Below are 9,889 nucleotides of genomic sequence, written 5' to 3'. Positions count from 1 at the left end.
GACAAGAGCTAAGCTCTTAAATTAATTATGATGATGATGATGATGATTGTAATCTTATGTTTGGATAATAACTATAATCTAGACTCACATGCTCTTTGTAGCGATTTTAATTACCATGAGGAAACCTCTCTCGGAAAAGCCTCTTAACGTCTAGCATGCAAACGCATACCTAGCATGTAGGGTAGAAGTGAGATATTAAATATCAAGAAAAAACTATAACGGCTAAGTTTTCTTGAGAATTATTAGTAGTTTAAGTGTAAATAGCAGCCTAAGGTATAAAATATATCTAAACTTGGAAGATTCCGTATAAAATACGAAATTCTTATAAAAATACTACTTATTTTTTCGTAATGGCTACGGAACCCTATTTTGGGCGGGTTCGACACGCTCTTGGGCGGTTTTATATTCAGTATTCGTAAATTAGTGGTAGAAAAGTGTCTGCAACAACAGACATATACTTATGAACTTAATTATAAAATAAGTTGAGTACTACATACAGGCATGTGTAGGATTAAATTTAGGGCCAAGGCAAGCATGTAAGGTCTGGGCAGATAGCAAAGGCGCTACTATCATAATCTGTGAAATATTTTCTTCTTGTGCAATAAATAATAAGTTTATTTAAAGAAACAAATTGTTTAATAGTACGGACGTACCAATTAATAAAGCGAACATTTTCAAATGGTTTTCTTCCTACATCTTATCTATATATATAAAAGGCAAAAGTGATTGACTGATGTATCAACGCACAGCCCAAACCGCTGGTTCTAGGGATTTCAAATTTAGCACGTAGGTTCCTTTTAAGGTCTAGGGGTGCACTAAGAAAGGATTTTTCAAAATTCGCCCTCTAAGGGGGTGAAATGGGGGTCCAAAGTTAGTATGGGGAAACAAGATTAGTAAGACTATTTTATTCGAAACTTCACAGGAGTATTCTTAACAACAAATAAGTAAACACGTGTTTCAGGTTTTTTGAGAATTTAACCCCTGAAAGGGGTAATGTGGTGACAAAGTCAATCGAAAATCAATCGTTGATATTTCAACGCACAGCCCAAACCACTGGACCTAGAGACTTGAAATTTTGCACATAGATACCTTATACAATGTAGGCATCCCCACTAAGGAAGGATTTTTGGAAATTCTAACGGTAACGGGAAAAAACGGGATTTATATATTCAGTTTAACTGAATTCTATGAACTATATTTACTAGACTCTTCAAATTTGGCATAGAGGTAGGTGATTATAATAGTAAAAAACAGTTTTAAGGAATTTGGGAAATTCCTACGGGATAAGGAAAAAACGGGATTTATATTCAGTTTAAGGGGATCGATTTTTCATTTTACTGGTCCTAGAAAATTGATATTTTGCATATAGGTTCCTTGAGGAGTATAGGGGAACACTACAAAAGGATTTCCCGAAGTTCTGACGGGAACGGGAAAAATGGGATTTTTCGTTTTACTGGTCGCAGAAGGCTGCAATTTGGCATGTAAGTTGCTTGAGAAGTGAAGAAAACCATTAAGAAATAATTTTGTGAAATTCCCACAGGAAAGGGAAAAAAACAGGATCTTTCATTTTAATGGTCCTAGAAAGCTGAAATTCGGCATGTAGGTTGCTTGGGGATTGTAGAAGAGCGTTAAGAGAGGACTTTCCAAAATTCCAACGGGAACGGGAAAATACGGGATTTTTCGTTTTACTGATCGTAGAAAACTCAAATTTGGCATTTAGGTTCCTTGGGGAGGAGTGTAGGGGAGCACTACAAAAGGATTTCCCGAAATTCTGACGTTAATGGGAAAAAACAGGATTTATCGTTAGTATTATTGCAATTTTACATTAAACAGCATTAGTATTATTGTGGAACCATTAAGAGATAATTTGCCGAAATTCTCACGGGAAAGGGAAAAAATGGGACTTTTCGTTTTACTGGTAGAAAGCTGAAATTTGGCAATGTAGAGGAGCACTGTCCAAAATTCACACGAGAACAGGGAAAAACGGGATTTTACTTTTTACTGGTCGTAGATAGCTGAAACTTGGCAAGTGTGTTCCTTGGGGAGTGTAGGAGAGCATTAACAGAGCATTTCTCGAAATTCTTATGGGAACGGGAAAAAACAGGATTTTGCGTTTTACTGGTTGTAGAAAGCTAAAATTACAAAATTCAAAGTTTATACTGCACGTACGCTGCAAAAAGCTCTTTAACCGACTTCAAAAAAATGAGGAGGTTATGCATTCCGTTACATATATTTATTTATGTTTGTTCACCGATTTCTCGCTCAATTGTGGACTGATTTTTTAAATAATTTTTTATTCGAAATAATATCTACTCCTGAGGTAGTCCCATTGTCACCAAATCAGAATCTGATGACGGAATCTCAGGGAAATCGAGGGCAACCCTCAAATTTTGTAGGCACGCATTACGGTTTTTGTATAATTATCTCGAGTTATTTAAGTATTTGCGTCTGACAGACATCATCTCATGTTGATGAGCTGATGATGGAAGGTTAAACTCCTTAACGGTTAGGAGTTAGAGGAAGTTTCTTTAAACATCATAAGCACGTATAGGTAGACCTTTAGTTGTATTCTTTCTGGTTATTCAGGTGAGCTGATGATGGAAGGTATAACTCCTTAACGGTTAGGAGGACACATTAAGAACCTACGCCAAACCAATCAACTCATTACGTAACAAAATTTATCCATACCTGTAAAACAGTATACTGTGACAGGACAGGCTGACAGACCTGAATTTGGCACACATGTAGATAAAGTATCATAGGAGTGCACAAAGTAAGGATTTTTCGAAATTCCCACGGGAAAAGGAAATATTTAACTTTGTCTGCTTCTTGGTTGTTTGGGGAATCTCTGGAAAAACTGAGCGGATTTAAAAAAAAAACTATTAGTAAAAGCTTTTTAAAAATCGATACCCGAAATAATAGAAGCCTGTTTCAATTCAATCGCGGACAGTGTGGTTTTCTCTTGAATTCACTTTATCCTGCGGGAACAATCCTATGCCGCGTAGGTACGAAGTCGCGGGCAAAAGAAGCACGTGGGTTTTCTAAAATTACACCCCTGACCTAAAGATGTGAAACAGGGGTTTAAAGTTTAACGAATTATGATCATCTAGGTTGATTTTTAAATTCAAAAATTTGCAAATATAATCCTCCGAAAAATCAATTATGCTACGAAAATAAAGATCATAGAAAGTAAATGATCTGTGTAACCCCAAATTTAAAGCGAGCGAAGGCGGCCTACAGCTATGGTAGTTAAATGTTCAATCCTAGACGAGTTAAAATGCAATGAGCACGTGTGCTATTTAATGAGCATTCCATTAGATTAGATTATCAGATGATACTTACATTTGTTTATTCCATTTGTGATCTGTTCTTATTCAATAGATGTTTTAAGGTTGGTGACAATTTGGCAGGCTGGTTTGATAAAGGAGAGGCAATCAATTTATTGCCATTTTCTCTTCATTATTGTGTGGCAAGGTACGTGTGAGACAAATATTCTTTGTTGAACACCACAAATCAATACAGTGAAATAAAAAAGAACTACAAAGGCGGTCTTGTCGATTAAAATCGATTAATTTTAAATGTCGAAAAATATAAGATCTAAATTATACTAGTGTTATCATTTTACTCAGTCGCTTAATTCACTTTCTTGACTAATGTTACTTTTAGCCCTATGTCGCACTCGATTTTTGTTGAGCAAATTTTATGGACGAAGAATCTTTTTTCGGGCGCCTCATCTTTAAGACATTATAAGAGTAACCGGTTGTCGAAGATAGAACTACCTATACTTACCCATTTGCATACAGTTTTGGTATACATCAAATTGACTTAGTATTACACGACTCAGCGCGCCACGTGTCCACGTTAATCGAAGTTTCATAGTAAATACTTATAACTAATATGCTGCATAAAACAATTGCAATTCGATTTTGCGTGACATGGCGGGCCTCAGTAAACGACAGGCTTTCTCATGCTCGTAAAGTTCGTGTTTATGCTGGATCTAGGCGACATTAAATGAGTTTTAGGCTCTATTGCATAAATAAAATCTTCGTTTAAGACCAAAGTAATGAGGTCTCAACAGCCACAAACGAAAAAGTTTCTACATATTTTTTTAATCATTTTTATTTTAGTAAAAATAAAAAACAATTAAAATCAATCAAAATAAACCGATAAAACAAAAAAGAAATAATTATACAGAAATGCATGAAAAATAAAAGATACATAGAAAGTGAAAAATTGTTTCCACTGTTGCTATTTCATTTCTTCGCAATCGAAGTGAAAAGCATAACGTAAAACTCGAGCATTAATCCCATTTTCCCCTTGAGGTCTCTATCCACCCTCGCCGTGCCGGCTCGGAATGGCTATATGAACGTCTTGGGTAAAATGACTCGTTTTATGCTCTTGTTGTACAATCTGCTATTTTTTACTACGTGAATGTGTTTAATTATTTTGTCAGCCATGACGGTCATTGTCGATACACCCGTCGAGGTCGCTAGCTATTCAATCGTAAAATTTGCTGTTCGTTAGGTACCTACTATTGAAAGCTGACTACTAAATTATTATAAAACAGATGACATTTTGGTTTAATTTCCCAGTTAGTACAGTACTAATTTACTAATATTAATAAACTAATTTAACTTTATCAATCTAATTGACTTGATTGAATGAGACGAAAAAAAGTTTAATTTTTCTTTAATATGAACGCTGAGCGGTTATCAACGTAATTCTGATAGATTATGAATACAAGAAGAATGTTTTAGAAAGCCTAAAATTTAAATATCTTCTCTTAGATCTTTTTAACATAGGGGCTACAGAAAAAGCAAGATTATTTATTGTTTTGTCACCGAACTTACATAAGTAAGCCAAATTTCAGCTAAATCGAATACCAGGGCCCAATTGCATAATAAAGTACAAGCAAATAATATCAGTGAATCTCCATACAATATCGCTAATACTATTTACTTGTAGTTTGTTATGCAATTGTGCCCAGGAAGAGGTTAGCAGTGCAAAGTGGTTTGCAAATTTTAAAACAACAACCATCCATTCGTATGTTCGAATGTTGCAAGTTAAATAAAAGTTTGTAGTGATTACACTTAATGAAATGTAGCAATGTTGTATGTGTAGTAATGTCGTAAAAAATTTACGAGGATTAAAACCTGCAACAATTACGTTATTAAAAATATTTTTTAAATCTTATTACTAATACTAAGTACGATAAAGATAAAATCAAAATAAATTTTAATTAATTCAATAATATTCAAGCTAGTTAATAAAATTGGCACCAAACTTAATTCAACACTATCTTGTAAGTAGTTAAACCATAAAAATCTAAATATAGTAAGTAATTAATATCTGACATGAAAATATGTTAATAATGGTGAATGTGATACCAACACAACCGCTTTTATTTTTGTCCAAACATTTCCATAGACTCACGAAACTGGATTTCTTTTTACACGATTTAAACCAGAACGCACCAGTTCAAAAATAATCAAGTGCGTGTCGAACCACGCATATAAGGGTTCCATATTTAAATTTAAATTAAAATGGTCGCGTTTCTTTGAAAAATCATGGCGACTATGTATAAGAAGGAGAGGGACAAGCTTTGAAGATATCATAAGAAGAGAATATAAGATTTGCATTATTCACACCAAATGTAATGTTAAGGTTCAAAAGTTGGTGGTATAAATTTTACTACCTACTCTGAGTTTAGTTCTATATGGACAAGACTAAACCATCTCTGGAAGCATTCAGTTGTTATCATTTTTGCTTCGGAACCCAAAAATTTAAATTTTGCGATTAACGTTTCCAAACTATATATGTTTATCATCGAACTAATTAATACATTTACTAATATATATAATGTTTAAGAGTAATTTACTAGCTTAGACAGACTTAGATAGACTAGCTTTTACCCGCCGCTTCGCTCGCGCGAACCATAAACATTTCAAAGAAGCAAGCAATCGAGCAAGCATGCAAGTGAGCATGTAAGCAAGCATGCAAGCAAGCATGCAACAATTTATTACATACAATAGTAACAGAAACAGGTTATCGCGATTTAAAGTGATGTCATATTAAAATAAGCTCTACTTTCACAGTACTAGCTGATAGTTGGTTACGAATACTTGATAACACTACCTAAATGCTCAAAAAAATATCAGTAAACCTTTTATAAGCACTCCTTTTCTATTTCGATGTATTTACGAGTATTAATTTCACATCAAATTTGTAATAAGTATTAAATGGGGAGTCCGATTCTACACAGTGAAGCAGACTTGAGGGAACAGCTGCTGCTACATCACTCGTTGAATTCTACTATTGTGGATTATTCAAGGGGCACCTTCCCTCTATCGAATCGGGCTGAAACTATGCCACTCTCGACAAGTAGTGCTAGGGTCACCCTCCCTAGGCTACTCAAGCGCAATCGCAATTACAGATTACGATAAAGTCACAGATTATATAAAAATAAAATAATTATTTAAGGGGGCTCCCATACAACAAACGTGTTTTTTTACCTAATGTCTAATGTTGTATAGATAATGGTACGGAACCCTTTGTGCACGAGTCCGACTCACACTTGGCCGGTTTTGTTTTTAATTTTTTATACGTTTCATGTTTTTAGGATTGATATTAGCCAATATTTAATTGTTAAGATTGATATTAGTATAATCACTTATTTAAGCAGCTCTGTGACACATTATACTCGCAAAAACGAGTATAGTAGTCTAGAACTCTATTAGGTAACTGAAACTTTAACAGTTGGGACCCATTAGGTACTAAAAATGTTTGAGCTGGTCACGATTTTGAATGGATCCCGACTGTTGAAGGTTAAAGCAAGTACTTAACAGTCTAACAGAGTACCAATTCTACAAGACCATGATTGTACCTTATAGTTTTTTTTTTCAATTAAGTCGTTGTTTTGACGGCATAAATGGTGGCCCAACATTGCTGGTCTTATGGTAATTAATGACCTAAATCTAAAATTGTAGAACGTTAACTAAATGAGATAGCGAAGGCCTAAAATTGATTAGCAAACTTAAATACTCGTACATATATTACTATAAAGGATTGAATTAAAGTCTCCAAATTTGGAACAGATATTATTATTGTCAGCTACAATTTAATTTATATGCTTACTCTACATTTTAACATTAAAATTAAAATAATGAGACTGTGAGTAATTATGTTTGTTTGTTACGCTTTTACGCTTATTAGTAGTTAACCGATCTTAATGAAATTTTGCATGAAGAATTACTAAAACCCTGGAAATGAAATGGGATAGCTTTTTTTGCCCGGAATATTGTTTAGTCGCAGCGGGCGCGCGATTAACGAATTCTGCTCAGATGAAGTCGCGGGCTAGTTTTGCGTTTTTTTTGTGGGCACATTTTTACTGACATGGTCACTACAAGATTTTGTTACAGTTTCCAGGTCGTCTAGTAAAAGTACAGGACGTCTAAAAAATAATTTAAAAATGTCATCAAATGTTTCAGCCCATTCATGAAAGAATGAGACCACAAAAATTGAGGCGGTTGAAACTTTCGAATAATGACCCTTGTCAATACAATTTTAAGAACTTACCTATGTCCAATAATAAAACTCCGATGTTTATCGGCACTGAGTCTAACTTTTTCCATACAATATCTTGTCAACACTTTTTAAGCCTGTTGTTAGTAACTTGCCGGCGAGTGGCTGTCAAGTGACGGGGTACTCGACTGACGTAGTTCGCTGCGCTCACGCATGCAGCAATGATTGTCGCATAGATTATTTAATCCACGTACGGTGAACTAATTGTGCCTACGTTCGTTAAACCTCTGAAACAACACTTTACGAGATAGAGCGGTGTTATTAATCAAGGTTTATCGTGACTCAGTAAATACAGACATTTAAACAATACACACAACATAACTAGTAGGTCATAAAACTCAATTGTTTTGTCAAATATGATGTACCTATAAAGTAGTAATTAGCAGCGAAGAAAATCTCACAAAATAATTGTCTGCATGTTCAGATGCATTTTATAAAAGTTTTTTTTATGATCATTACCACCCATGATTTCTGTAAAGAGCGTACAACTTTATTATGATAATTTGACTAAATGAACGCTATTTTAATTTTTACAAGCTTTTATTCAATTTCTCTCGTATTTTATTTGTTTGCTTTAAATCTTGCAAGTTAATTTTAAGTCACTGTCGGTGGTCGGATTGACTTGAAATTTGGTACACATAGGTACATGTAGGTTGAGTGACATGATGGGAGCACAGTCAATAAAAACTACAGTCAGCAAAAGAGTTTTTATATTATTATATGTATATAAACTCTTTATATATATAAAAACTATTTTTTACCATACTTAGCTCAGTAAAAACGAATTCACCGTTTTTGATAAACAATCAAATCATATTCCCATGAAAACAGTTCACCTTAAAAACAGGATTATGTTATTTAATTTTCTTTCAAATATATCTGTTCAATAAATAGTCGGAGAAATCGATCATTATCTACACCACTTTATGGAGTAATGAATTAGCTAGATTATAAACTTACCGTTCTGTGGAATTAGTCTTAGTACGGAGGCATTGAAGGCGTGGGGAAGCGGCATAGGCGAAACAAGCGCTGACATACTGGTCAATCACATACCGACCTTCACCGAGAAAGGCGCGTACACACCTGACCTTTCGCAGACCAAACACGTGGGATCATCATATTAATAAACTAGAAATGAAGGTCAAAATGCTTTTTAAGCACCTGTATTCACCGCAGATGCATCTCAAGATTGTGCAACTCGAAGGTTATAAAAATAACTAACGACATGTTTTTAATAAACCCGCTCCTTACCATACAAGTAAATAATGATCATAAAACAATTAAAATTTTTAGACATGCATTTCGCAATTCCTTTGGATGGAATTACGCATTTGCCAAGCTGGAATATGAGTTAGTAGCATTTGACATACTTTTGCAGCGATTTATTACAATTATTGCGAACGATTTATTACAATTTTTAATGATCGTTAAGACACGCTTTGCTGACGCTGACTATCGTTATCCTTGTCGCACAGTTCTCTTTATTGATAGATCACGTTCAAACTCGGTAACAAACCAATTATATTCAAGGAAACTATTGCGAATGAGATACTTTTATTAGATACTTGTAATATTGTAAAAATTCGAGATAACAATTTTCTCGTTATTTTGTAAAGACTTCGTCACACTTTGAAAAAAAATGGAAACACCAAACTAAAATAGTAAAAGCACCTGAAAATGACGTCATAATTTCCTAGACAATGAAGAAAACATAAAATTTGTGGATGTAAAAGTAATCATAAAGTAAAACAAGGTCCTTTGGACAACTTTAATGGAATATTTTAAAGGGTAAAACATAAGAAACAAAGCATTGCGTATCTGATAGTTACTGATATTTTCGGTAAATAAAATGCATTAAAATAATTTTGGGCAACTTTCAACATCGCAGACAACATCGCAAATGGGTTACAAGGTGAAATAACGCAGTCCACTGCATTAACTCTTAGTCACACGTAGAAACAACCATTGCCTACTTTGCTATCTAACGTTCTCTATCGTTTATCTTTATCTCCTTTCATGGTTTTGAAAATGTCACCTCTACACTTACCTACGCAGTCCTGCATAGTGTATCTGAGTGGACCAATCCGCATTCTTTACATAAAAACCTTTTGCGTTTTTGTTACTATCGATCAATTTTCGAAGATGTTGACAATGGGTCTGCAAAAGGATGCTCAAATCTCCCATCTACTCATCCACTTTCTTATTGGACCCCATCGGTCATCTTTTCCCTAATATCCAATAGTGGATGTGATGGACGACCTTAATAAAGTACCTGATCGTCGTCGCGTAATATACTAACCTACCTACT

This window comes from Choristoneura fumiferana, chromosome 6 (genome assembly GCF_025370935.1).
Source record: "Choristoneura fumiferana chromosome 6, NRCan_CFum_1, whole genome shotgun sequence".
In the NCBI taxonomy this organism is placed as follows: domain Eukaryota; kingdom Metazoa; phylum Arthropoda; class Insecta; order Lepidoptera; family Tortricidae; genus Choristoneura; species Choristoneura fumiferana.
This window is presented reverse-complemented; position numbering follows the sequence as displayed.